At 52.2% G+C, this 27,764-nt stretch overlaps 1 long non-coding RNA gene across 7 annotated transcripts in view; it reads left to right on the forward strand.

Annotated features, from left to right (window-relative positions):
- LOC147347873 (uncharacterized) overlaps positions 1–27,764 on the forward strand; it is a 43,554-nt gene that overhangs the window by 874 nt on the left and 14,916 nt on the right. For 2 of the 7 annotated variants that reach the window (XR_015152886.1, XR_015152890.1), the window contains exon 2: positions 7,500–7,584. The exons of 4 other annotated variants lie outside the window; for them this stretch is intronic. This is a non-coding gene — a long non-coding RNA (uncharacterized LOC147347873). Of the gene's footprint in view, positions 1–244; positions 7,585–27,764 lie in introns of those variants that run through there. One more of the 7 variants, XR_015152885.1, reaches the window with a different exon arrangement.

The raw sequence follows: 27,764 nt of genomic DNA on the forward strand, positions 1-27,764 counted from the left end.
CTGCAGACCGCGGACCGCAGGGGAGGCAGGGCTGCTCAGAAGGGACGGCTCAGCGGGGCGGAGAGAAAGAGAGGTGGTGCAGGGTCCCAAGAACGTGGCGGCCAGAGCCGCCCGGCTGGAACAGGCTCGAGGCGGGCCCTGGGGCTACCCCAGGTCTTCGGGCGGCCCTGAGCCCAGGGCTGCTCCCGGCTGAGCGCGCCGGTGGGGCTGGAGAGGGGAGACGGAGGGCGGGAGGGGAGGCTGGGGGCTGGGCTGGGCTGGCCCCAGACAGTGACCTGAAGTTGAGTGGAAGCAGGCTTTTTCCATCAAACCCTGCCTGGATACCACACACAGAGGCCGAGTGTCAGTTTACTGCCCTGAGCCCGGCTCCTTTTCCCTAAGCTCCACTGTAATTAGACAAAGAAAACCTAAATTAGCTGAACAGGCGTCGACAGCTTCCTCCAGAGCACCCCTGGTACCTACATGGGAATGTGTCCGAAAAGGGCTTGATTGTAGCCGAGAGTCAGCTAAGAAAACACGGCCCAAATGAACTCAGTTTACCGCTCATTTCCAACAGAAAAAAGAAACAAGCCGCTCTTTTCCGGATGGGATGTTTTGGTTGAGATGGGGAAGGGGCTTTGCAGTTGTTTCCACTTCTAAGAATTCCTTTCTGAGTGACTGGTGAGCGTCTTTTTTTTCCCCCCTTTTTGATAGGGGCCCATTAATTTCACGGTGTTTTTTCTCTTACCCCTTTTGTCATTTTACAGGGAATAACTTAATTACAAGTAAAAGTGGAAGTATTCAATAAATAGTGTGTTTACTAAATCAATGCTTTAAATGTCTGAAAAATAATGAAATACAGTAGGAACTGAGTGAGAAAAGGATATCTGAAAGGAGCTCCCCTGTGTGTGTGTGTGTGTGTGTGTGTGTGGCAACTGGCACAGCTGAGAAGCACAGGGACAAGGAAGGCAGTCATCTCCTTTGGAGCTGGGAGTGGCAGGCAGTGGGTTTGGGGAAAATTCAGTAAGCTGATGTGTCACTGGCTCTCAGCCCTCTCTGATTTCTGCACCTGGAATTCTGGGTCCCTTGGATCTCAGGTCCTAAAAGCTTTTAGGATCCAGAGAGTGAAGAAAAAGCACCAACCCTAAAACCAGGACAAAGTTAGTGATAACCTTGCATACCCGTAGTTCTCAGTTTGGGAGTCTTTTTGAGAATATGATGGAAGCTATGGAGCCTTCTTCCAGAAAAAAATATTCTCAATTTGCCCAGGATTTTAGAGGGTTCATGGATACTCATTAAAAAAAATACTATACATTTTTTGGCTTCTACCAACTTACCTGCTTAAGTCATCAACAGTTTTTAAAACTGCTTTGCCATCTAAATGATGGTGCTTCCCATTTTACCTAAACCCTCTGAACTTCCAAGACACACACGCCTGCAGCCTGGGGAGAGTCCTAGGAGGCCAGGCAGATGCTGGGGAGGCAGGAGGCTTTGGGCAGCAGGTCTGCAGACCTGGGCCCCCTCCCCAGGGTCTCATTGCTGCCCTGTGCTCCAGGACCTTCTGGAGGTTGGGGCCCCTCGTTATCTGAGCAGCAAGGGGCTCCTCGTCAAACCTCTTTCCTGGAGCTCTCCCTTCTGCCTTTGGAAGCCGTTCCATGTGTTCCTCGTAGGTTTCACTGCATTCATCTCATGTGACCCTCAGGTGGTCCTCTACCTTCCCCTTTAGGGATAAGGAAACTGTGGGCCCAGAGGTCAGATAATCAGTCACCCGTGGACAAGTGACAGACCCAGCCGGAGCTCAGGTCCGGGGTCTCAGCCCAGCACTGCTGCCACTGCCGGGCAGCAAAGCCTCTGGGAACTTTGTTTTAATTACTGTTTTATACACATCTCCTGGGTGCGCATCATGCAATACCAGTTATGTCAAACTCTCTGTCCCCGGTAGGAATACCTGAATTTCTGTGTGGCAGAGGGTTGAAAAGGAAAGTTGTGTTTGTTTCTGAAATAGCCTTGCTCAGAAGGCTTCCGTGTTTCCAAGCTCTTCCTGATAGACTTTCACCATCTTATAAACAACAAAAGTCTTGACTTCTATCTTAGGGGAAGGAAAGGTATGGTTCCTTAAAATGAGTACAGATCCAACCAGGCACTCCTCAGTTAACCAGAAATAGCGGGGTGCCCGGGGTCCCCTCCGCATCCCCAAAGCTGACCCCTCTCAGGTTGACTGTCTCCATCTGGGCTGTGGGTTCCTTTCTGCTGCAAACCCCAAGGTCCCACCCCCTGCCCCAGCGCAGGGGAATGTAAACTTTGGGAAGCCTGTGTTTCTCTGATTTTGTTCTATAATCGGCATTTTATTCTAGGAAATCTCTTCATTATTGTGGTTTAAGTTTTATGTTCTTAGCATGCTTCTCAGCTGCGTGGGTTTTACATGAGATGGCTTAGACTAAACCAGCTACCCACCGGAGACGCACCCATACCGCCCTGCTTGCGGCCCTCTGAGACCTCCATCACCAGCACCCTGGCCCTGGGCCTGCCCTCTCTTCCCCGCCTAGGGAGTCACCGGTGCCTGATTCCCATGGAAAGTGACCACCCGCCCAGCCTGTGCTTTGATGCACAGCTAAGGTGGCCGCTCCAGAGGGCAGGGCCGCCCAGGGAATGAGCCTGTGTGAGGAAGCGTCCCAGAGGCCCATCTAAAAACTCTGATTTACAATAGAAAGTCTGGCCCCAAGGCCAGGAGGAGGCGCCGGCTGGGCTTGGAGAGGGCACCTGGGTCTGAGCGGCAACATCGGGAATTTTACACCCCTGTCTGCTGGCCTTCCTCGGCCCAGAGCACCAGACCTCCAGGTTTGAAAGCCAGTCACCCAATTTCCAATGTTTATTTAGATAGATTCTTCCGCTCTCCAAAGCTCGTGTCCCGGCGGGCAGGACGCTTTTACAGCCACCTTCCTGAATCCATGGGTGGGCCCCAGATCCCCAGCCCTGGCAGTGGGTGGGGGGCAGACTTGGTCACTCTCTTGGCTGATGGGCGGTGCCTGGGAGGAGGGCAGGGGTCCCGCATCTTCCATCCCTGCGGTGCCGTGCTTCTAGGCCCCCCTACGCTGGGAAACGCATCTCTCGGGTGCTTCTGGGAGCTGGCCCAGACACCCACCGGCCCCCGCTTGCTGCAGCCCCACAGTGGACCAGCCTTGGGTCTCTCCCCGTCGTCCTGCTGTGTTCACTGGGGAGGCGGGCAGGGCTTGAGCAGTGTTCCCGTGGCAGGGGTGGTCATCCCTCCCAGGGGTGGGAGCTCTGACGCGCCCAAAGGAGAGGAAGGGCAGTGCTGGAACAGACACTAGGTGTCCGTCTCCTACGGGGGCGGCTCCAGTACGCTTCCAGTGGTGAAGCCTGTCCCAGGCATTCCCAGTCTTGGGAGAAAACAGGAGGAACAAGTGGGGTGCTGGAGCCCCTCTGCAAGATCATTGAGGGTCGGCTTCGTGGGCTGGGAGGGAGCCCCGCTGATGAGATGAAGACCTGGAGCCGGGCTGTGTCCGGGGAGCGGGCCGAGGGCTCCCTGAACGCCCTACATCCCTTCCCGAGCCCACCCTGCTGGGCCCCTCTCACCCTGCTTCTGCGTCCCCAGGCTCCGGGGGGAGGCAGCAGGCACCCTGGGGGGGCGGGCTGGCGGGCTGGCGGGCGGGCTAGGCCCAGAAAGAAGGAGGGTGCGCGCCCAGGACTGCGGAGGCAGCGAGCAAAGGCGTTCGCGCTGGGAGGTCGCAAGACCGCTCGGGAGAGGCCGAACCGGCAAGGCCGCGAGCCTGGGGCGCCCTGGCGGTCCCAGCCCCACTCGAATCAGGGTTTCTTCCCGCGTCTGGCTCATGCCCTCCCCTCCTGCCCTCCCCTCCTGCCCTCCCCTCCTGCCCTCCCCTCCTGCCTTCCCTTCCCCCCAGTAAATAAATATCTCCCGGGGCAGCGAACCCCGCGTGCTGGTTCGCGATGGACCAACTTCCTGGAGCATCAAAACCGCCCTTCTGTCTCCCCGCTGCGCTCAGGATATGGGGCGCTCTCACTTCTCTTCAAAAAAGGAAACGTAGCTCTTCCAAAAATATAAATCAGCTCTGACGTCCAAATATTTCTTTTGTCCTTCAGCATCCTCTGCACGGATAAATAAAGCGTGCTCGGCGCCCAGCGCCGACTCGGGACCTCTGGGCACCCAGACGCCGTCTAGGTCCTAGGAGCTGCCTTTCAAGAGCCTTCCCTCCAACGGTCCCCCCATTCCCGCCCTCCCCCGCCCCAGCCTGGCAGAGGGTCCCCTTCCGGAGGCGGCCTGACCTCGGTGACCCGCGAAGCCTGCTGGAGGGGGAGGGAGTGCTAGCTGGTTCTGGGACAGGGGCCCGGGAATGCACCCGAGGCCTTGCGAGCTAGACAAGCCCCGAGGCCGCCTCCCCAAGCCCACCTGGCCTTCGAGGTTCGAGTCTTCCCTAGAAGGGAGCGGCCGCTGGCTCCCCAGCGCGGTTCCCACCCCCAGGGCCGCCGCCTCTTCCAGGCAGGCCCAGAGGGCGTGGAGACAGACAGAGGGCGTGGAGACAGGCCCAGAGGGCGTGCGGTCTCTCCGAGGCTTGGTCCCAGGGGTTCCCAGCCCGTCCAACCTCCAATGGTTGGACCCGCTTCAACCTTACCTGCCCCCTTCCCGATTTGGGAGAGGTGTCAGGTTTTTGGCTGGGGCTCCCAAGTGAAATCTATACCAAGGAAAGCATCAGGCAGCAGGGCGCTGGGTAGGTGCTGGGAGGGTAACAGCAGGGCATCGCGGGCTGCCTCAGCCTGTGTCCCTGACACCCCGGTGCTGGGAACCCTCCAACCTTTCTGCTGCCCCCCCGAACCACACCCCGCCTCCCGTAAATCACCTTGCAGCGCCCATGAGGTGCAGCCTGAAGGCGCTGGTCCAGGCAAGGCGTCTCCACCTGCCTGGGCCCTCCCCGCCTCGGCCGGGAGGCCTCCGGGCTGCGTGATGGGGGCTGTTCTCCAGCCCCCCTTCTCCAGGGGGGTCTTTATTGATGAGCTGCCTAGAAACTCCCGCCCGAAACGCCCCAGAAGGGTTTAGACGATCCATCACCCGCCACTTCAAGAATGCTTCCTCCCTTTCAAACAATCCTCGCACACCAGACGGGCTGCGGTGGGGCGGGGCGCGCACTTGAAAAAGGACAGCCAGAAAATCAACGTCCAAACCCTCCCACAGCCTTTCGGAAACAGGGACTCGGGCCAAACATCCCTCCGGATGATTTACGCGGCCCGGTGGTCCCAGACCCCGACCGTGGACCCTTCTTGTGCGGGCAGCGCGAGGCCAGCGCGCGGCGAGGCCAGCGCGCGGCGCGTCCACGCGCGCGCGTCTCCGCGGGGCGGTTCGAATTTTAGGGGAAGCGCTTTCCATCTCGGGGTTCAGGGCAAAAGGAGAGCCCGGCCTGGCGGTCACGGTGTCCTTGCTGGTGAGAGAGGTGGGCGGCAGAGGGCAGGCACGGTTTTCTGGAGCCGTCACTAAGTGCTACCCTCCGAGAGAGGGGTTCCGGGGGTCTCGGGGTCGCGGGCTGCCGCCCCTCCGCCAGGCGCGCGCAAGTTCCTCTAGCTTCCGCCGGGTGGCGCCAGGCCCTCGGAAATCGCGGGGCCCGCTGCGCCCCGACACCGCCATTCCCGCCCGCCGCCCCCGCCGCTCCCGCCGCCCCGGACCCACCGCCCCGGACCCGCCTCCCCCGATCTTCCCGCTCAGCCTGCCGCCCTCGACCCACCGCCCCCGACCCGCCGCCCCCAGCCCGCCGCCCTCGACCCGCCGGGCCCAGGCGACTGAGTCCGGCGCTCGCCCCCTCGGACTCGGACTCGGTGGCCACCTTAGGACACACCCTGCTCTCCAGACCCGTCACGCGTTAAGGCGGAAGACGGCCCGTCAGACGCTCGGGACCCTCCGTGGAAACGCGCTCTGCCTTGCGACCCAGCTTGGTCTGCAGAAGAAAGTCAGGCTTCGGGTTGGCCCCTCTGGTTTCCCGCCGCCAGGAAGGGGCCGGGGCGGCCCGCCTGGAGCTCTGGCCTCCGAGGTCTAGCAGAAAACAAGCGACCAACAGAGCGCCGGCCGGACACTGGACAAGCCAGTCGCTTCGTCCCCGCGCCCGGGAAAGCGCTTTGCGCACTGGATGGCGGCTAGAGACTGCAAGGCGTCTCTTGTTGTCTAGGCCTATGTGACAGGAAGAGAAGTTTGCGTTTATTATTTCTTCTTTTTACTACATTTGTCCTGGCAAAATGCAGAAGGGAGTTTTTGGGATCCTTTGGGGCAAGCTGCATACGTGGGGTGGGAGGTAACAGGCAGGGCAGTGGTGGGCTTGGGAGTCAAGCTGTCACCACCGGCCTTGTCTGTGACACCGTGGGGGGGTGGGGGGTGCGGCCGAGCTTCACATTTTAGGAGATAAGAAGGCTTTCTCCATCTAGTCTGACTTTTACTTAAAAATTCCTCAAAATTAACTTTATTCAGGTATACCTTACACAAAATAAGGGCTTCCCTTGTGGCTCAGCTGGTAAAGAATCCGCCTGCAATGCGGGAGACCTGCGTTCCGGCCCTTGGTTGGGAAGATCCTCTGGAGAAGGGAAAGGGTATCCACACCAGTATTCTGGTCTAGAGAATTCTGTGGACTGTATTGTCCGTGGAGTCACAAAGTCAGACACGACTGAGTGACTTTCACACACAAAATAAAACACACCCATTTAAATGAAGAGGTTGTGTTTTTATTCTATTTTTTCTTACTAAAAGTTCCAGAAGTGGAGGGTGTATCGTAAGCCATCCCTCAACACCCATCATCTCGATTTCCATTTCTTGCTAAGATATTTTGGAGCAAATACAAACACTGTGTTTTAAAAATCCCCCTTATTAGTCCTCTCCACGCCCTCCAGCTCTGGCTCTCTTGTACCTAACATTGCATTTTGGTGCAGACAGGCACCTTCCTTTGGGGACTTGGAGACCGGCTGAGATGTGTGTTTTAAGAGCACAATGCTCTCTTCTGCTGCCCTCTCCCCCAGTGACTTCCAGCCCCAAGTTTCTGGGCTTCCCTGCCTACCAGCTGGTGAGGGGTGACAGCCTTTCCCGTCACTGGTGTGTCCTTTAGCAGTGAGTCCCTGGGACACTCATTTGTGCAGTCCCCAGAGTTACTCCACACTGCTTCTACACGTGCAACAGATCATACATACAGAATTCATTTTCCTGCAAGATCACTTATGTATAAAGTGTCCTTTCACTTTATATAAGTGTGCAATGTATGTGTGTGTTTATCCCAGTGGACCATACAGTGCTTTCCAATCGTTTACTCAGACAGTGGCCAGCTGGGAAAAAATTTTTTTTCACATTGTTCAGAAGCGCCTGTGGAGGCTGGGGTGAGGGGGCCATGAAGGGCAGGGGGTAGACCAGAAGACCCTAGTTGGCCTGTATCCCCAAAGGCTAGTGTGTATCTGATGTTAGTCAATTTGCCTGATTTTCTCCCAGTCCCCCTAACCGTACCTGGTATCTTTGTTCTCAGCCTCCCCCTTAATGCAGCCAGAGCGGGTGGGGAGAGATGTGACGTCATAGGTGGCCTTTGACGATTGCACCTGCTCCCAGTGAAGGTGAGCTCTTTTAAGTCGGTGAGCTTCAATTTCTTTCTTTTTCTATGTATGTAAAATGGGAATAATAAAAATTTTTAAAGTGTCTCCTCCCACAGTGACTATAAAGATGAAATAAACATTGTGAAAAAATTAACATTTCGAAATGTGTTCCCACCCAGAAAAGCACTGTTTGGTTAAAGGTTCTTTGAAGCCTCAGGTCTCTGGTTGCTCCCCTTCTCTCGTCAATCTCTTACGTTACACGTTTGGTTGGGTTTTTAATAAGGAAAAGATGGGTCCTTTGTCTGCAAGTTTAAGCCCGCCTCTGCGAGCTGGGGTCTCCGGCTCTCCGGGTGTGTTCGAGCTCCGTGGCTTCACCGCCGAGAGCGAATTCTCCCCGGTAGCGGGAGGCTTCCCTGGACCAGATCTCGCGGCTCCTGGAGTGAGCTGACTCTTTCGCAGCACCCGGGACGGCGCGCACCCTTGCAGCTCGGTGGGTGGGTTCCCGGGGGCTGGCGCAGGCGGACACCGGGGCGCGGCGTGCGTGTGTGTGTGCGTGTGCGTGTGCGTGAGCTCTGGCAGAGGAACCCACTCGATCGAGGAGGGTAGAGAGCCAATCGTCCTTAGGAGAGCGTGCCCGCAGAAAATCGAAGCGCCCGCGTACGATGCCCGGCGCGCCGGAGGCCCGGGCGTGGCGCGTGGGCTCGCGGCCCAGGGGCCGGTGGAACCTCCGACAGCGGCTCTGCACCGTGAGTGCCCGGGGAAGCCCGCAAGTGCGGACAGAAAGCGAAGCTGCGCGCTGTGCCTGGGCAAGGGGTCCTCGCCGGCGGCGGTCTCCCACCAAGCGGCGGCCCACGTTCGCGGTCTCGCAGCGGAATTTCCTCCATCCCGTCTCATCTCTCCTTTGCGAGAGGCACGGGCTCAGGGCGGTGCTGCGGGGGCGGCGAGGCAGGCGAGAGCCCTCCCGTCCGGTGTAGCCTAGCGCCCGGGCGGCGGGTGACGCCAGGCCACCCCGCTAGGCTCTCGAAGCTCTGATGGGAAAATGTAACGTGCAGTTTGAAAAGCTAATAAATATATACTAGGTCGCACATGTTATATAGCTCATTTATTTCCGTGTATCCCCAGCCCGTACGCCTTGCCATTACTTGTTTTGCGACTACGAGCAAGTTACTCATGTTTATGGATTTCCGTTTTGTCACTTCTCTCACCGGGGTCGTAATAACAGCAACGAGTTCAGACAGTCGAGCTCCTAGAACCAACAGCGCGCCGCGCGGAGGGCGCGCAGCAAACCTCGGGGATGGATTGGGCGGCGCGGACCCGCTGCCCTCGGGCCGGGGTGGGCGCGGGCCCCGTGACTTTCCCGTAGAGGCCCGGAGCGGTGCGGGGGCGGCTAGGGACAACTGGGCTCCCGGGCCCGTCCCAATGCCACCTCAAGTCCGGCGCTTCGTGTTAGTTTTCGTATTTAGGGTCAGAATGAAGAGTTGGAAACGCAGCCCGGAGGACGGAGAGGCTGGCGCGGTATCTGCGGGCGCCAGGCCAGAGCCTGGCGCACGGAGCAGGTGCGGCGGGCCCAGCTCCACGGGCGATCCAGGGCCGCAGGCGCGTCGGGCTCGCGGGGAACAGCGCGTCCCCGCCTCGGCTTCGACACCCGCCGCTCCGGGCGGCCAGAGCCCTCGGCGGCCCCGAGGCGAGGTGCCCCCTGGGGCGGGAGCGCCACACGCCCGCAGGGCAAAGAGGGCGGCGAGTGTGGCAGCCGGGGATGGAGAGTTTTCGTTTGCGCGCCTTCCGCGTGTCCGCGTCGGGTGATCCGCTGCGCCGTCTCCGGATACTGCCCGGAAAGGACGACCGGACGCGGCCGCTTTTCGGTTGTCGGCTGCGCGCCGGGCCGGCGTGGCCTATCCGCCGCGCGGGCAGGACGGCGGTTCGGCGCGGAACCTCCGCCCCAGCGGCGCAGAAGGGAGAAGAGGAAGTCCCCTCTTGAGCCTCATCAAATGCAGATTCTTTAAGTGTCTTAAGAAAAGAAAAGCGGAAGGTTGGGGAAATGGAGAGACGCGGCTTCACCTGAGGCGTCAACGGCCTTTTCAGCCTCTGGCCTCTGGGGTGTCTGGCTTCTCTGCGGGTGACCGAAGGCACCTCGTCCGAGAGCGCGTTTTACCTGTAGAAACGCCTTCTCAGCTTAAGGGCCACGGAAATAAATCGCGCAGATAAACTAAAACAATCCGGCAATGCCAGAACCTCTTTTCTTCACTGGCGGCATTTCGTTCCTTCCTTGCATTGCTCGCTTTCGCAGCTGAAGTTTCGTCTCCAGGTCGGTGGCTTTGCAAAGTGTTTTCACACCACTCAGCCATGTGTGAACGACTCATGAAAGTGAAGTCGCTCAATCCTGTCTGACTCTTTGCGACCCCATGGACTGTAGCCCACCAGACTCCTTCATCCATGGGATTCTCCAGGCAAGAGTACTGGAGTGGCTTGCCATTTCCTTCTCCAGGAGACCTTCCTGACCCAGGGATCGAATCTCGGTCTCCGGCATTGCAGGCAGACGCTTTATTGTCTGAGCCACCAGGGAAGTCCAAACTTTGCCCATTAATGCAGACCCGGGATACATTCAGAATTTTATTTTTCCTTTGGAAGGATAGTGCGTTTTTGGAAAAAGGAAACGCCGTTCTTGTTTGGTGTTTAGCTAGTGAGAGAGAGTGGGTTGGGGGCTGGAGGCCCCGGGCAGAGGAGACCCAGACGTGGGAAGTGCTTGGCTTTGAAAGAGAGGGACACACTGGACGAGCCACAGTCTCTCATTCCATCTTCAAGTCTCAGAGTTAAAATACGCTGAGGATCTAAAAAACTGTGAGTGGTTTCCTTTCATCAACTTTCCATTCAGCAAAAGGGGCTCTGAGTGCCGGCCCCACCCCCGCTGAAAGGAAACTGGGATCTGAAAACACACGGCAAATCCCCCAGCACCAGGGTCTGCGGCGGTCAAGGGGCACTGGACAGACAGGGTTTGGGGTGGAGGCTGGCGGTGGGGCCTCTGCAGGTCTGGTGGACAGTGAGCCCCTCTGAGTCTTGGCCTGAATGCATTGGGGGTCTGGCTGGTGTCCGGGAGGGGTCAGGGCTGGCGGCCTCCATGAGGAGCCCTTTCCAGGGGAAGCGGCTCAGCCTGTGGTCCCTGCGGCTGCTGGCCGGGTGGAGGGTGTGCCCTGGCGGCGGGCAGAGGGAAGGGCCAAGTGGGGCCCGGTGCGGGGGATGGAACAGCAGCCTTTCCCTCCTGTGGCTTCTACCTGTGAACACAGCGAGGGTGGGGGCTCCTGGGAAGGGCTGAGCCTGGAGACCTTTGCATTTGTGAGTCAGTTACCAGAAAAGCTTTGCTGTGTGTTTTACGGACACAGGGATTTAAGGAAAAGGAAAAGAATGTAGATACATCCAGCAGGTAAGTATGACTGGAAAATAAGGGTTTGGGGTTTTTTGTTTGTTTGTGGTTTTTTTTGCTTTTATTTTTCAATATTAGCAAATGTGTGTCTGTAGTAATGTGAAAATATTAGGTAATTTGAGGTTTCTTGATTTCATTGTAATGTATTCATTACATTTTATATTGTAATGTATTCACAATCCCTTTCTAACCAGGAAATTGTTTTGGAGGCCACAATTCAGTTGATGTCTGGAGCTTGACTATCATTATGAGGTGAGGATCAGAGCTGGGCAATGTAAATAGCATCCTTCAGATTCTCAGCTGAGGGGTCATTTCTCTGACTTCTGATTTTGAGAAGCTCAGTCACAGCATCAAAGTGACCTTCATGAAAAGTTAAAACCTTTAAGAAAAGATTTAAATTTTGAAAATTTAAATGACTTTAACAGATTCTAAATTTCCCTTTTATGTGATAGCTTGCATTGTGTTTCCTTGTAACTCAGTTTGTCTTTTCTAGAGAAAGTGAACAACTTCAGTTCAGTCCAGTCGCTCAGTTGTGTCCGACTCTTTGTGACCCCATGAATGGCAGCACGCCAGGCCTCCCTGTCCATCACCAGCTCCCGGAGTTCACTCAAACTCACGTCCATTGAGTCGGTGATGCCATCCAGCCATCTCATCCTCTGTCGTCCCCTTCTCCTCCTGCCCTCAATCCCTCCCAGCATCAGAGTCTTTTCCAATGAGTCAGCTCTTTGCATGAGGTGGCCAAAGTACTGGAGTTTCAGCTTCAACATCAGTCCTTACAAAGAACATCCAGGACTGATCTCCTTCAGAATGGACTGGTTGGATCTCCTTGCAGTCCAAGGGACTCTCAAGAGTCTTCTCCAACACCACAGTTCAAGAGCATCAATTCTTGGGCGTTCAGCCTTCTTCACAGTCCAACTCTCACACCCATACATGACTACTGGAAAAACCATAGCCTTGACTAGACGGACCTTTGTTGACAAAGTAATGTCTCTGCTTTTGAATATGCTATCTAGGTTGGTCATAACTTTCCTTCCAAGGGGTAAGCGTCTTTTAATTTCATGGCTGCAATCACCATCTGCAGTGATTTTGGAGCCCAGAAAAATAAAGTCTGACACTGTTTCCACTGTGTCCCCATCTATTTCCCATGAAGTGATGGGACCAGATGCCATGATCTTCGTTTTCTGAATGTTGAGTTTTTAAGCCAACTTTTTCACTCTCCTCTTTCACTTTCATCAACTTAGGACATGTCTATTAACCTCCCATTAATCCTTTAGAGAGAGAGAGAGGCAAACACGTCTTCACCGCTTGAAACAAGGAAAGAGGAATCATTGCAAGAAGAGTAAGCCCTGAGGTTAAACAGGTTGACAACTTCATTAATAACTGGGAGTTTCAAGAGAGCAGAACATGGGAGAACGGTGAAAAAAAAAGTGCTTTAAAACCTTTGTGTTATCTAGAGAGATTTCTAGATGTGTTTCTCTGTTTGCCCAGTGACTTGTCTCCCCTCCTCCCTACTAGTGACAGCATCTCACGCCCCTCCCACTTGGGGCTGGCCTGGGGCAGTCACTTGTTCTCTGTGGTTGGCCCTGTGCAGGTGTGGGCAGCACCCGGAGCCCTTCCAGGGGTGCTCAGTAAAGGTAATAAACAAGGATGCTGCTTGGAACTCCTGTGACCATCTGGTCACCTCCCCAGCTGCTTGACAGAAGCCCACTTACAGTAGACGAGGACTCCGGGAGGAAGCAGAGGAGCCGGACAGCTGTGTGCTGACCTCACTGCTGGGGGGGCTGGCCAGACCCTGGAGCTCTCATTTCATTCCTTGGTTCTCAGACCGTTGTTAATTACCACTCTGTGCAAGGCACAGTTCTAGGTGCTGTGCTGGGGAACATTCAGGGAGGGGACAGTAAAGGTGTCCACTTTTAAAATTTAAGTTCAAGGAAACAGACGACAAACAATTATGTACAAGACAACCTTTCAGATAAGAGAAAAGTGAAGGCAGACTGTGAACACTTCCTGATGGTAACGCAGGAGAGGGGAAACGGCTTCCCCTTTTCAGGTTCTGTGGCTGAACCCCCTGTAATAAAAGGTAAATTAACAATAGAAAGCTGAAGCTCCAATATTTTGGCCACCTGATATGAAGAGCTGATTCATTGGAAAAGACCTTGATGCTGGGAAAGATTGAAGGCGGGATGAGAAGGGGACGACAGAGGATGAGATGGTTGGATGGTGTCACCGACGCAATGGACATGAATTTGAGCAAGCTCCGGGAGTTGGTATGGACAGGGAAGCCTGGCGTGCTACAGTTCCTGGGGTCACAAAGAGTTGGACACGACTGAATGACTAAACAAGAGAAAAAGAAAAAAAAAGAGAGAAGCAAACATAAATTCAACAACTTTTCTATGTCCTGAATACACGGGAGAGACCCAGGAAAACAGAGTCACTCCCTGAAATGGCCAAGCCTTCTGCTTGGACACCATCTTAAGCTAAAAATGAAAGAGGTTGAGGTGGGGGTCCCCAGGAAGAGCTCGGGGACAAGGAAGTGGTCCCCACTGCAGAGCCAGTCCCCACCTTCTCAGGTGATGAGCGTCTCCTGTGACTATGAGTCCTCGGCTGCCTGGCGCAGAGGGGGACACGACAAACGTAGGCTTCCCTCATCCTTCTGGAGGACTTCTAGGGTTTCAGAGCTTCTCCTGTGTCTGCCTTTTCTCAGATAATCAAAATCATCCTGGGGGTAGCATATTCTGTACTGGAGGTGATAACGAGCAGGGCGATGCAGTGGAGAAACGGACGCTGGGTAGGGGTCAGCCGTGGAGGACCTGGGGGTGTCATTGACCTGGACATGATGGTCCAGAGACGCAGTGTGGGGAGATAGGGCAGACGGAGCAGCAGAGACAAGGCCCTGAGAAGCGATCTCGGGGTGTTGAGGGTACCCAGGATCAGGACACCTGGGCTGATGAGCCCCCACCAGGGCCAGGTGTTTGGGGTGAGTGAGGCATCACTGGTGGGTGGTCATCGAGTCTGCCTTCTGGGCTCTCCTTTGTTCAGGCTGTCAGCCCTCCGCCCACCAACACTCACTACTCTCCTAGGTCACATGACGTCACCAGCCTTCCCTTTGTGGCCACACGTCTGTCTTGCAGGATCTGAGCTCCCTGAGCAGTGATTAAAGCTGGCCCTCAGTGGCGGAAGTACGGATTCCTAACCACCGGGAATCCCCCAGACTTTGTATAGTATAGCTTAATGGGTCACAAAGCTTTATTTTAAAGGTTTAATTAATGTATGTATTTGGCTGTGCTGGGTCTTCGCTGTGACATGCGGGATCTTTTTCCTGTGAGATGTGAGATTTTTAGTGATGGCATGTGAACTCTTTCTTAGTTGCAGCATGTGGGACCCAGTTTCCTGATCAGAGACAGGACCCAGGCCCCCTGCACTGGGAGCACGGAGTCTTGGCCGCTGGGCCGCCAGGGAAGCCCTGGTTACAGAGCTTTTGACTGTCACGTCCCCCCATTTTCCACGAGGCTCTCATATTTTATTGGCGTACATTTGCAGATAGGCTGATTTTTTTTCTCATTTTGGTCACAGAGGCACATTGTTCCTGAACTCTGTGGCACTCAAGTCTGGCTCTGTGGCTGGGGAGGGTCAGTGAGGGGTTGGAGGCGACCCCGCTTAATTCGGGGCTCTCCTGACTATGGTGGGCGCATGTGCACGTCTGGAACTCGGGCTGCTGGGGAGGCGCAGAGGGGGCCACTCTGCTGAAAGGGATGGAGGTGCCCGCCGTGGTGTGTTGCTGAGAGTCGAGCACAGGGTCTCAAGGACGTTGACGAGGGAGCTTTCTTGTGGTCAAGTAGGTCAGAGAGTCATGCTTGGAAATCAAAAGTGGTTTGTGAAAGGGAACCAGAAACCCATAAGGATGACCCAGGCTGCAGCAGAAACCCTTTGTAACACACTGACTCAGGAATCTTGTGTAGGACAGGCTTTGGAACTGGCTCTGCTAACAGCTCAGTGATGCCAGCAAGACCCCAGATTCTCTGTCTTTCTGTTCTGCTGGCCACAGAATCCACTGCGTCCTAGAACTCGTTTATGTCATGGCTGTACGAGAGCCGTGTCTGGATCTCTGTGCTTCACGTTCAGAAAGACATGTTTGGGGAGAGTCTGCAGCAGTGGAAGGAACGTTAGCCTCTCCTCCCTTCTGGAGCCAGTTTAGGTCCCGTACTTCCCTCTGTGCTGGCAGCAGTCTCCCTGGAAGATCCTTCGTGGATGATCCAGCCAGTCACGGGCAAATGCAGTGGACTGGCCTACGAAGACGCCTTCTCTGGAGTCTGGAGCGGGGTCCGTCTTCCCTAAATCACATGGTTTCACTGGATTAAGAAATCAAATCCAGGTTCTGTAAGAAGGAAGTAGGGGAAATGCACGCAAAACAGAAAGTATGTGGGAGGCTTTTAGGGTGAAAAGTGAGCGTGTCAGTCGCTCAGTCGTGTCTGACTCTCTGCGACCCCATGGACCGCAGCCCGCGAGGCTCCTCTGTTCATGGAATTCTCCAGGCAAGAATACTGGAGTGGGTTGCCTGCCATTCCCTTCTCCAGGGGATCCTCCTGACCCAGGGATCAAACCCATGTCTCCTGCATTGCAGGCAGATTCTTTACCATCTGAGCCACCAGGGAAGAAGAACCTGAAGTAGATGATTTGAATGTCAAAGAAAATGTAGTGTGGGAGGATATGGGATCGGTTTTTTCAAAATTGTAAGATTCTATTTGTGTGAAATTGAATCTCTGTTCCTGTCTGAATGTGGGGGCAGAGTGGGGTAGGAGAAAAAGAGAGTGCCCCCTAAAACTATCACCAGCATTAGCTAAGGTGCTGGTGAACACACAGATTCGAGAGATAGAGATGTCGTGTTTAAGGATGAGGTCTGCGGTGCTCTGTTTTAAAACGGTGATTCACGTGCATCTGATGCAGCTTGTCAGCTGAACTCCGTTTGGAAACCACTGGTAATGGGTACAGAATACACATTTTTCTGAGCACATGTGGAACATTCACAAAAGCTGACTGTGTCCTGGGCCACAAAGGAAGTCTCAATAAATTTCAAAGCATTTACATCATATGAATCACGTTCACTCACCACAATGCAACGGTCTCAGATGTACTGAACAAGAACATAAGAAAGGTTATGGGAGCGTTCCCCCAAATTATGAAATAACCATTGAGTCACAAAGCTTGTCATGAGAGAAACTGTGAAATGCTGAGAGCTGACAACAGAGAAGACACTCCATGTGAAAGCACAGCTAAGGCAGTACTCAAAGGGAAGTTTACAGCTCTGGAACCAGTTACCAGAAATCATGAGAAACGCTGGACTGGAGGAAGCACAAGCTGGAATCAAGATTGCCGGGAGAAATATCAATAACCTCAGATATGCAGATGACACCACCCTTATGGCAGAAAGTGAAGAGGAACTAAAGAGCCTCTTGATGAAAGTGAAAGTGGAGAGTGAAAAAGTTGGCTTAAAGCTCAACATTCAGAAAACGAAGATCATGGCATCCGGCCCCATCACTTCATGGGAAATAGATGGGGACACAGTGGAAACAGTGTCAGACTTTATTTTTCTGGGCTCCAAAATCACTGCAGATGGTGATTGCAGCCATGAAATTAAAAGACGTTTACTCCTTGGAAGGAAAGTTATGACCAACCTAGATAGCATATTCAAAAGCAGAGACATTACTTTGTCAACAAAGGTCCGTCTAGTCAAGGCTATGGTTTTTCCAGTGGTCATGTATGGATGTGAGAGTTGGACTGTGAAGAAGGCTGAACACCCCAAAATTGATGCTTTTGAACTGTGGTGTTGGAGAAGACTCTTGAGAGTCCCTTGGCCTGCAAGGAGATCCAACCGGTCCATTCTGAAGGAGATCAGCCCTGGGATTTCTTTGGAGGGAAAGATGCTGAAGCTGAAACTCCAGTACTTTGGCCACCTCATGCGAACAGCTGACTCATTGGAAAAGACTTTGATGCTGGGAGGGTTTGGGGGCAGGAGGAGAAGGGGACGACAGAGGATGAGATGGCTGGATGGCATCACTGACTCAATGGACGTGAGTCTGAGTGAACTCCGGGAGTTGGTGATGGACAGGAGGCCTGGCGTGCTGCGATTCATGGGGTCGCAAAGAGTCGAACACGACTGAGTGACTGATCTGATCTGATCAGAAATTAAGAAGGAGGAGGGTTCCCAGGTGGCGGTAGTTGTAAGGAATCCACCTGCCAACATAGGAGACGAAAGAGACACGTGTTCGATCCTTGGGTTGGGACGATCCCCTGGGGGAGGAAATGACAACCCAATCCATTGTTCTTGCCTGGAGAATCCCACAGACAGAGGAGCCCGAGGGCTACAGTCCATGGGGTCACAAAGAGTTGAATGTGACTGAGCTTGCACACACACATAAGAAAGATGAAGAGCAAAGAAGCGAATGGCCAAATCCAGAAAACCGGAGTAAGGCTGGTAGAACCATCCGAAGAAACAACACATTAGTCTGAATTTTTACTGAGAAACGACAGTGCCCACTCAGGCTGCATTCGGTGGAGAATGCATTCAGTGAAGGATCCTTGAAGGCTCTGGTTTGGGAGGGCTGCAGAGTCCGTTTCAGAAGCTACATCTCCAGAATGATGTCAAATCCCAGCACAGACAGCTGAGGAAGGAGGCCCTACAGTGGCTGCCACGCTCAGCGCCTCGAACACTGACCACAGACATCAGGGCCTCCTGGACTAGCTGAGGCCTCTGAGGGGCCGGGCCAGGGAGGAGAGCGTCCATCGCAGGCCTGGTGCCCGTTCCCCCACCTGCTGTGTCTCAGAAGGGTCTGGCTGGCAGAGTAAATCTCAGGGGAACCCAGTGCAGGGGGCTGGGAAGACGAGTTTCCTTCTGGCTTCCACCTTGGGAGACAGAACTCATTATGGAAGAAATTCAAAAGACATGGGGTCGGTGGGTGCAAGGCAATACCTTCTGAATTCAAGAAGGAGGGAAATTGTAAAGATCATGGCAGATATCGATAAAACGGACAACCTGCTTCTGCAGTTTTGAGATAATTTACAGACCAAAAGATGTTTCTTGGAAAGGAATAATAAGGTTGACAAATCTCTGATGAGACTTAGAAAAACATTAATGTTCCACATACACAAAAATATGTCAGGAAATAGTGATATAGAGAATTTCATATCATTCATAAATGAATGATTCTTCATCCGCTTGGGATTCAGCGTCCTGAGAGAGGTGATCTCTGTGTGAGTCTGACTCCGATGCTGGCCCTGCATGTGTGGGAAGAAAGGAGGCTCTGGCTCCTGGATTTGCAGGTGGCGAGTATTTCCTCCCAACAGGATTGTGCAGAGTAAGAAGCATCACAGAGGGGCAGCCAGCGAATGAGGAACATGTAGTGCCTGCAATGCAAGTAATTTCGTTAGTTCTGTGCTGATGGCTGGAGGAAATGGCAAACCACCCCAAGATTCCTGCCTGGAAAATGCTATGGACAGAAGAGCCTGGTGGGCTACCGTCCACGGGATCGCAAAGAGCTGCACCTGCCTGAGCACACGCACTGTTGATGGACGTCAACATTCTTCACAAAGTGTCGTTACCATAAAAACACTTCAGCAAACACCGTTGTTGTAATTTTTATCCTAGAAATGAAAATTATCCTAAAAATTTATTAATTTAAATAAATTAAAAGATATGAATGATTTTATGGCTCTTGGTTAAACTAATTTCTTTCTTGAACAGTTACAACAATTTACAGCCTCAGCTGCTATGATAAAGGAGGATCTGCCTCATTACATGTTTCCTAGTTTTGATTATCGTAACAAGGGTGATAACTCGTGGTTGTTTTTACTGGAATTTTAAAGTATATCCGAGGGTAAGCATACATTATCTAAGAGGTACAGTATTTTGTAAGGGAGATGTCATGATCTTTGCTTCACAGATGAGAAAACTGAAGCTCCAGGAAGGTGAAGGATCATCCCTCAGTCAGTCTAGAATGTAGGGTTCAAACCTAAAAAGGCTTTTACTTATTATTATTATTTACTCTAAAGCTCTTATTTTAAACTACTGTTTTAGTTCATAGAAATGGATATATTTGACTAAATACATAAACTATCTGAGGACTAGAAACAAATGTAGTCAGAGCTTCCCAAAGAATGTCCCAAAGAACACAAGACTTCTCAAGTTCTTAGAGGAAAAAACAACTCAGTATTTAAAACTTTGGGAAACGCTGGATAATGGGTCCCCTCTTGGAGACTCCTAGTGAACGTCAGGATTTTTAAGGCTTTCAGCAGTCTCGAAGCAAAGAAACTGCCTAACTTTGTTTAACATTTCAGAGGAGTAGAGCTCCAAGGAACGTGTTTGGGAAACACAGCCAACGTTGTGCCTTGTATTTCTGAGTCACGTTTTATCGCGCTGGCTGCAGCATCTAGACGACGGTAAAGGATACTGGTGGGAGTGGGTATTTTATTCCCTGATTTAATGAGAATGTTTCCAGAATTTCATCACTAAGTACTGTGTTACCAATGAGTTTAAGACAGATACCATCTTTATTACCTTTTTTCCAATGTAAAGAATCAGAGATGGATGTTGAGTATGAGGGGATCATACAGAGGGGGTTGTTCAGTGTCTGTTCATCAGGTGGACAACGTGTCTGATGGACAGGGCTCCCTTCCTGGGGTTCCTGGAGTAATAAGACAGCTCCTGCCTGGGCTGGGGGAGATGCATGCATTTGGGGTTCCTGGAGTAAAAGGCAGCTCCTGCCTGGGCTGGGGGAGACACATGCATTTGAGGTTCCTGGAGTAATAAGACAGCTCCTGCCTGGGCTGGGGGAGACGCATGCATTTGGGGTTCCTGGAGTGATAAGGCAGCTCCTGCCTGGGCTGGGGGAGATGCATGCATTTGGGGTTCCTGGAGTAATAAGGCAGCTCCTGCCTGGGCTGGGGAGATGCATGCATTTGGGGTTCCTGGAGTAATAAGGCAGCTCCTGCCTGGGCTGGGGAGACGCATGCATTTGGGGTTCCTGGAGTAATACGGCAGCTCCTGCCTGGGCTGGGGAGACGCATGCATTTGGGGTTCCTGGAGTGATAAGGCAGCTCCTGCCTGGGCTGGGGGAGATGCATGCATTTGGGGTTCCTGGAGTAATAAGACAGCTCCTGCCTGGGCTGGGGAGACGCATGCATTTGGGGTTCCTGGAGTGATAAGGCAGCTCCTGCCTGGGCTGGGGAGACGCATGCATTTGGGGTTCCTGGAGTGATAAGGCAGCTTTGGGGGAGACGCAGCACGTGGGCTTGTCACCTTTGCTGTGGGCTGCAGAAGCAGGGGCGCGGGGTGAGGAGCACCTGCCTTGCTCAGTCAGCACACGTTTTCCAAGTGTGCCCCCCTGAGGGTCAAGCACAGCTGGGCTCCCCATCTCTAAATGCAGCATGCAGCCCAGGGCTGGGGTGGGGAAAGGGTAGGGAGGGGGACAGATTAATACTGTTCGTGTGAGGTGGGGTGTGAAGAGCTGGCTTTGACGTGGGCTCTCTGCACGCCCCTGCCAAGGGGCCTGAAGCTGTGGGGGTCTCCCTCTCCTCTCCTCACACACCCGGGTCTTTCCTCACCTTGGCTGCAGGCACTGGGACACGGACGAGCAGCTGTTCCCTAGAGATCCCCAGGCTGCCCAACCCTGGCTCAGATGGGCATAAGAATCAAGGATGGAATCAGGGCGGTTTTGGCCACTTAGGACATAAGACTGTGCTTTTGGCTGGAGAGGACTTGGAGATAGAGTCCTCAGGGTGCTGGCAAGTGAGTAATTGTATTTTAGCTCTGGAAACCGCCTTTTCACCCCTAATCTCCGCATCTTCCAGCTTATGGGGTGGTAAGCAGCCCCAGTGTGCATAATGAATGCTGACATCACAGGTCCAGGCATGGAAAGCATCAACTCACCGGCACTTCTATTAGCAACTGTCCCCGAGGCCACACAGTCAGCCCTTCCAGCTCAACGTTCTGTCCGGACCCGCAGCGTCTCATGGGGCTGCTTCGTCAGGACCCACATCATCACCCGCGTCCCCCTCCCCCGGGACCGTGGGGTGAGATGCATTCCTGTCACACAGCCCCGATGCAGCGATGTGGACGTGCGTCTTCCACCTTGGCTGATTAGGACAGTTCAGCTCAGTCGTGTCCAACTCTTTGCGACCCCATGGACTGCAGCACGCCAGGCCTCCCTGTCCATCACCAACTCCCAGAGCTTGCTCAAACTCATCTCCATTGAGTCGGTGATGCCATCCAACCATCTCATCCTCTGTTGTCCCCTTCTCCTCCTGCCCTCAATCTTTCCCAACATCAGGGGTTTTTTCCCAATGAATCAGCTCTTTGCATCAGGTGGCCAAAGTATTGGAGTTTCAGCTTCAGCATCAGTCCTTCCAATGAATATTCAGTGTTCCAGAAACCCCGTGTCATCCTGGTCTAAGAGGGTGACAGCTCCTCGGGTCTGTGACAAAGCTGGATGGCTTCTACCTTCTCTCTTGCTCTTTGTCCCAACCTGGGACCTGTGAAACTTTGGAGATTTGTATCTCAGTACAGAGTAAGTTGAAAGCTAGGTGAAGGAGGAAGGGCTGGTATATAGGGATGAAGTATTACTTCCTAGTCTTCGTGGGTCTTTTTTTTTGGTGAAGTCAAAACATTGTCAAAGAGATGAGGGCTGAAAACTAAGAATTTTCCTGTGAGTGGAGAAGCCCTCATTTCAGAGCTGATGGTAGTGAGAGCGCGAAAGCGATGCATCTCCTCCATCAGCCTGGCTTTCCCATCCCTGGACCCTCAGGCTCACGGTGAAGAGCTGCAATGATGGTTGCAGTTTATAAAAGTGAGCCTTATGAAGCACTGATCGAAACGTATCCAGCTCGTACTCAGAAACCAGGTAGGGTACAAGTAGAGTGGGCTTGCTGCGGAGTCGGCGTAAACTCTCCTTTCTTCTCCATCCTACTTGGGACTTCTTCTCGTTTCAAATGTTATCCAAAGTCTCTGCTTTGCAATGCCTAAGTTATAAAATGGTCTTTTGTCTTCACTTTGAGATAGGAAAATGTATGCTCAAGGAGGCGTGGATGGCAGAGTCTGGTTCAGAGTCTGGGGGTGGAGGGGTCCCCCCAGCGCTGGGCTCAATGTGGCGGCTGCTGAGTGGGGTCCTGGCCTCCACTTTGCTCCTCCAGCCGTGGACTCCCAGTGGGGGTGAGGGTCAGGTAGGAGGGACACCCCAGCTGGAGCGCTGCAGCTCTGTCCGCCCTGTTTGGCCGCTGATGACACGACCTTGACATTTGTCCAGCACGATCTCGGGCCTCGTTTTTACTTCAGATTCCCCCAGGCAGCAGCGCCGCGCTTCAGCATTCTTGTTGTTCCCGTTTGATTTTGAGCTAACGCCAGCTCCTCAAGGCCCAGAACTGCCCTCCTTGCTTTGTTTTTATCAGCTTGATGAAAGGTTGCTAAACTCCTTATGCTTAAAAGAATTCCCTTTGTCTGGGGACAAAGAAAAGAAAACCCAAACAAACAAAAAAAAATCAAAGGTTTCCTGCTTTTCCGGGTTATCACCATTTGAACCTGAAAATAAGATTTTCAAATACTTTCTGTTTTGAATGAAATTCCGAGGAATGGTCCTCTGGCCGTGGGCCTGCCCCTGGTGCCGGGGAGGGGGCTCCAGGAGAACTCACGCAGGGCCTGGGAATCGCCCGCCCCTCTGCCTGCGTGCGAGCCTGGCGGGGCCGGGTCGGGGTGGGGGCGGGGGCGAGGGGTGCTGTCCTCTTTCTCGAAGGATGTGTCTCAGGTTTCCTGGTTTCCCACGAGGGCCACTTAGCAGATGCTGGTGATGAGGGGCCTCCGAGGTGAAACTGAGCTCCTGCTCTTGGGGCGGAGGAGGGTGAGGATGGTGGGGGGACCACCTGGACAGGGATCATCCAGATCGCATCGACTTGGTTCCTGAAATGGGAGCATTTTATTTTCACAAGTTCCTTTTCCCGTGCCCTTTCTTGGAGTGACGTCTTTCTCCAGGCTGCATTGTTGTAGGCCAGGTTATCTGCAGGGCAGTGGGACCCCGGGTTGTTTGCATTTCCTAAAATTGTCCTTTGCCCTGAATGTGGCAGAGAGATTGTCCCTGCGGCATTGAAACGGGACGGCCCGGGGCAGCTGCACAGCCGCCCTTCTGCTTCCGCGGCTCCCGGGGCCTCACAGATCCGTGTGTCCAGAGCCCTCGAGTCCGCAGCGAGAGCCCCTGGACTTCTGAAGCTCCTGGCCGGTTTTGTGGAGTTCAGAACTGCCTTGCTGTATTAGATCATTTTCCTCCTGGCTTTCCAGGAGGAATCATTTTCTAGACCCAGTGTGCGCTGACTTACAGTCGGAGATGCAGCCTGGTACCTCCAGATGCAGGTCCAGATCCTGTGGTTCGTGGGGAGGAGACAGAAACGCGCCGGCTTTGTTGGGCACCCTGTTGCTTTGCTGTTCAGAGTTGTCTAATTTCCTGCTTTAAACACTCGCGCTTTAAAGTTCATTTACATATGACATTGAATCATGTGACGGCGTGTGGGGAAATTTTGGCCAAAAACCATTTCCCTTTGATCTGCACGTGCTGTGGATCCCGTAAGTGCTGCCACTTCTGAGGGGACAGGTCTTCCTCCAGGCAGGGGCAGTTTAAAGTCCACTCTACTCAGTTAGCAACTTTGTAAATGGGTCCTAAATCTGGTTCTGAAAAGGATACTATAAAAGTTTGTTTAGTTCCTTTATCTTTAAAATAGGGAAAAGACACTAAGTAAACCCATAGAATTATTTTGTTACCACCAAGAGAATAATTTAAGGCATAATAATTCATAGCAATGTAGCAATCGTTTCTGTGTAATACTTTGTATGAGAATAAACGATCATTTGTTACTATGAAATTATATTACTGAGCCACTTGGAAGCAGGATTCTGTTTTATTATTTTTCACCTTTGTGATGCTGATGGATCTGCATGTGAATATTTGCAGAACTTTCATATTTTCAACAAATGCATATTGAACGCTCATCACGGGCCAGGAAACTTTCTAAGCGCTGTCGAGTCAGAGGTGAGTGGGCCGGACATGTTGGCTGCCTGACTCACATGGAAAACACTTGGGGGAGTGTAAGGGGATCACAGGATAGACAGTGCTCTGGCCCGAATCACGTCTGGGTCTCAGCACCCAGGATCCTGTGACTGTGTTTGGAGGTGGGGCCTTTAAAGAGGTGGTTAAGTTAAAAGGAGGTCACTGCTGCCGCTGCTGCTGCTAAGTCACTTCAGTCGTGTCTGACTCTGTGCGACCCCATAGACAGCAGCCCACCAGGCTCTGCCATCCCTGGGATTCTCCAGGCAAGAACACTGGAGTGGGTTGCCTTTTCCTTCTCCAATGCATGAAAGGAGGTCACTAGGGCGGGCTCTGATCCCACAGGACCAGTGTCCCTGTGAGGAGTGAGGTCACAGACACACACAGAGGAGAACCACGCGAGGTCACAGGGAGAAGGCAGCGTCTCCAAGCCCAGGAGAGAAGCTTCGGGAGGAACCGGGCCCTGGCAACACCTTGATGCTGGATGTCTGGCCTCCAGACTGTGAGGGATGAACACGTGTGGCCTAAGCCGCCCCGTCTGTGGTCCTTTGTCAGGGCTGCCCGAGCTGACCACGCGGCCAGGAAGCTCCCTCATGAAACAAAGGCAGATGGTGCTTCAGGACAATGGCCTCATGTCAGCTCCTGTCCTCTGGGGTGAACACAGTGATGTTCCCCCAGCAAGAGCTGAGGAAGGGCTCGGCCTGCCAGCAGCCCCGGGACAATGAGGGGATGCCCCACTGCCATCTCCCCAGCACTCTCCTAGCGTCGTCACTGCTGAGCGTCCAAGGCCCAAGAGGGAGTGCTGAGCGCTGGGGGTAGGCGGGCTTCTCAGGAGGGTTGCTGTTCATGCATCTTTCTTCTCGGGAAGAAGCTGAGGTCCTGCTTTGGCCTCATTTTTGTCTCTGTTAAGTAGATAAATGTGGTTTGCATCACTCAGAACCTTGGGAATGTCTTACAGGATATTTCTGGAATGGGCAAAGTTCAGCACAGTCTGGAGCCAAATGTCCCCGTTACTGAGTCAGTATGGTCCATGTGTTTACAACTGTCTCCAGAATGGTCTGCACGTGTGTGAAACTGACAGTACAGCTTGGCTCATCCCTGGGAACCAAGGAAGAGCTCCAGGAAGCTGGCTGGCTGGGGCTGCCCTCGGGCGTCTTCTCTGTTTCAGAGCCTGCAGCTGCGGACAAGGCCCGCAGCTTGATGAAGCTTTTCCTCTTCAAAGCACGCAGCCTTCTAAGCCAGGGTTGGAAGCCCCAAAGGCTGCGGGAAAGCCCCAGTGACCTCTGGGGTCTTTGCCCGGACTCTGCCTCCAAGACCAGCATCTCTGAAGTTTCTGAAGGGAGTTACCTCTAGCAGAGTTCTCAAACTGTGGTCTGTGGCCCCCTGGGGTCTCTGGAACTCTTTCAGGGTCTTTGAGGTCCTAATAATAATAATATATTCCTAATAATAATATTCCAATAATTATTATTCCTAATAATAATATTCTTCTTCATTTCCCTCTCCCGCACTCGGGCAGCGGGGTTTTCCAGGGGCTCTGCGGCATGTGGAGAGGGCACTGCCATTGAATGTGAGCTCACTATCTCTGTGTTCCCTGCAGTGTTAATAAGGAGGGTCGAGTTGCACAATGTGCATTTTCCGAGATTAACACCTTTAAATGCTTCTATGTCCCTACTAGTTATCTTCCTTATACCTACTATAAGACTGTTTTTTTTCAAATCTTAAGTTCTCTTAGCTCTCATTAGACTTATTTATGTTATGAAATGGGCTTCCCCAGGTAGCTCAGATGTAAAGAATCCACTTGCGATGCAGGAGATGCAGGAGACATGGGTGCGATCCCTGGGTCGGGAAGATCCCCTGGAGGAGGGCATGGCAATCCATTCTAGTGTTCTTGCTGGGAAAGTCCCAGGGACAGAGGAGCCTGGTGGGCTACCGTCCACGGGGTTGCAGAGAGTTGGACACAACTGAGTGACTAACTTTTGTAATTTCTGGTATTCAGCATTTTACAACATGTCCTATGGAAAAAGAAAGTAGAATTATTTATTTACAAATGAAATGCTTCTGTACATAGAAAATTCAAAAGATTCAACATGAAACAGTTAGCAGGACTTTTAATATAAAAATAAGGGGAAATTTTTATTTACAGCAACAAACATTATAATATCCCTAAGGATAAGCAAATCAAGGTAAAATATATTTAAAAAATAATAGTCTATCAAAGAACAGAATGTAAAACCAAAATGTAAAAATGATTAATAAGACAATAATAAATAAAGTGGTAATTCCTCCCACATCAGTGCATACTTTTAATACAGTTTTAAGCAAAATCTCATTAATTCTTTTTAACTAGACAAAATGTGTCTCTAACATTTGTATGGAAAAGTGAAGGAATGAGGTCTGACAAGATATTTTTGATAATGAAAATGAGTGACCAGGACTATATGTGTACATATTCTTAGAACTTACTGTGAAGCTACAGTGTGGAATGAGCATAAGATCAAATGCATCAGTTTGATTATATACTTGTTAACAAGCTTCATCTTTGAAGGGAAAAAATCGAACAACAACAACAAAATAATATTAATTATGTTGTGTGTTGTTTAGTCACTAAGTCATGTCTTACTCTTGGTGACCCCATGAACTGTAGCCATGAGGCTCCTCTGTCTATGAGATTTCCCAGCAAGAATACTGGAGTGGGTAGCTGTTTCCTTCTCGAAGGGATGTTCCTGACCCAGGGATCAAACCCCTGTCTCCTGCATTGCAGGCAGATTCTTTACCACTGAGCCATCTGGGAAGCCCAGTATTAATTTTAATAAGGTAAAATTCTATATGTTATTAAGAGAAAGAAAATCTATTTTTTTCTCTTTTTGTGTGAATTAATTTAACTGGAGGCTAATTACTTTACAGTATTGTAGTGGTTTTTGCATACATTCATGTGAATCAGCCACGGGTGTACATGCGTCCCTCGTCCTGAACCCCCCTCCCACCTCCCTCCCCATCCCATCCCTCTGGGTTGTCCCCGTGCACCCGCCCTGAGCACCCTGTCTCAAGCATCAAGGAACAAATTATGTGAGTAACCAAATCACTGGAGAGAAAATATGAAAAACTATATATAAAAGAGTTCAATGTCACTAATGGACAACATAACATTTGGCAAAAAAAAAAAAAAGAAAGAAAAGCAATTTCAAGTTTCTTATGCAGAAACACAACAAAAAGTAAGCATGCTTTTTTGACTTATTTCAGTTAATATTTCAACTTTATGGAAAAACATTGTATAATTTAAATTTTATAAAATTTATAACTCTGTCTAAAACTGTTACTCTTTTAGAATTGAGTTCAGTTCAGTTCAGTCACTCAGTCGTGTCCGACTCTTTGCAACCCCATGAACCGCAGCACGCCAGGCCTCCCTGTCCATCACCAACTCCTGGAGTTTACCCAAACCCATGTCCATTGACTCGGTGATGCAATCCAACCATCTCATCCTCTGTCGTCCCATTCTTCTCCTGCCCTCAATCTTTCCCAGCATCAGGGCCTTTTCAAATGAGTTGGCTCTTTGCATCAGGTGGCTTCAGCTTCAACATCAGTCCCTCCAATGAACACCCAGGACTGATCTCCTTTCCGATGGACTGGTTGGATCTCCTTACAGTCCAAGGGACTCTCAAGAGTCTTCTCCAACACCACAGTTCAAAAGCATCAATTCTTCAGCGCTC

The sequence above is a fragment of the Bos grunniens genome, chromosome 23 (genome assembly GCF_055505025.1).
Source record: "Bos grunniens cultivar Pamir isolate PY7600 chromosome 23, Bosgru_T2T1.0, whole genome shotgun sequence".
NCBI lineage: Eukaryota > Metazoa > Chordata > Mammalia > Artiodactyla > Bovidae > Bos > Bos grunniens.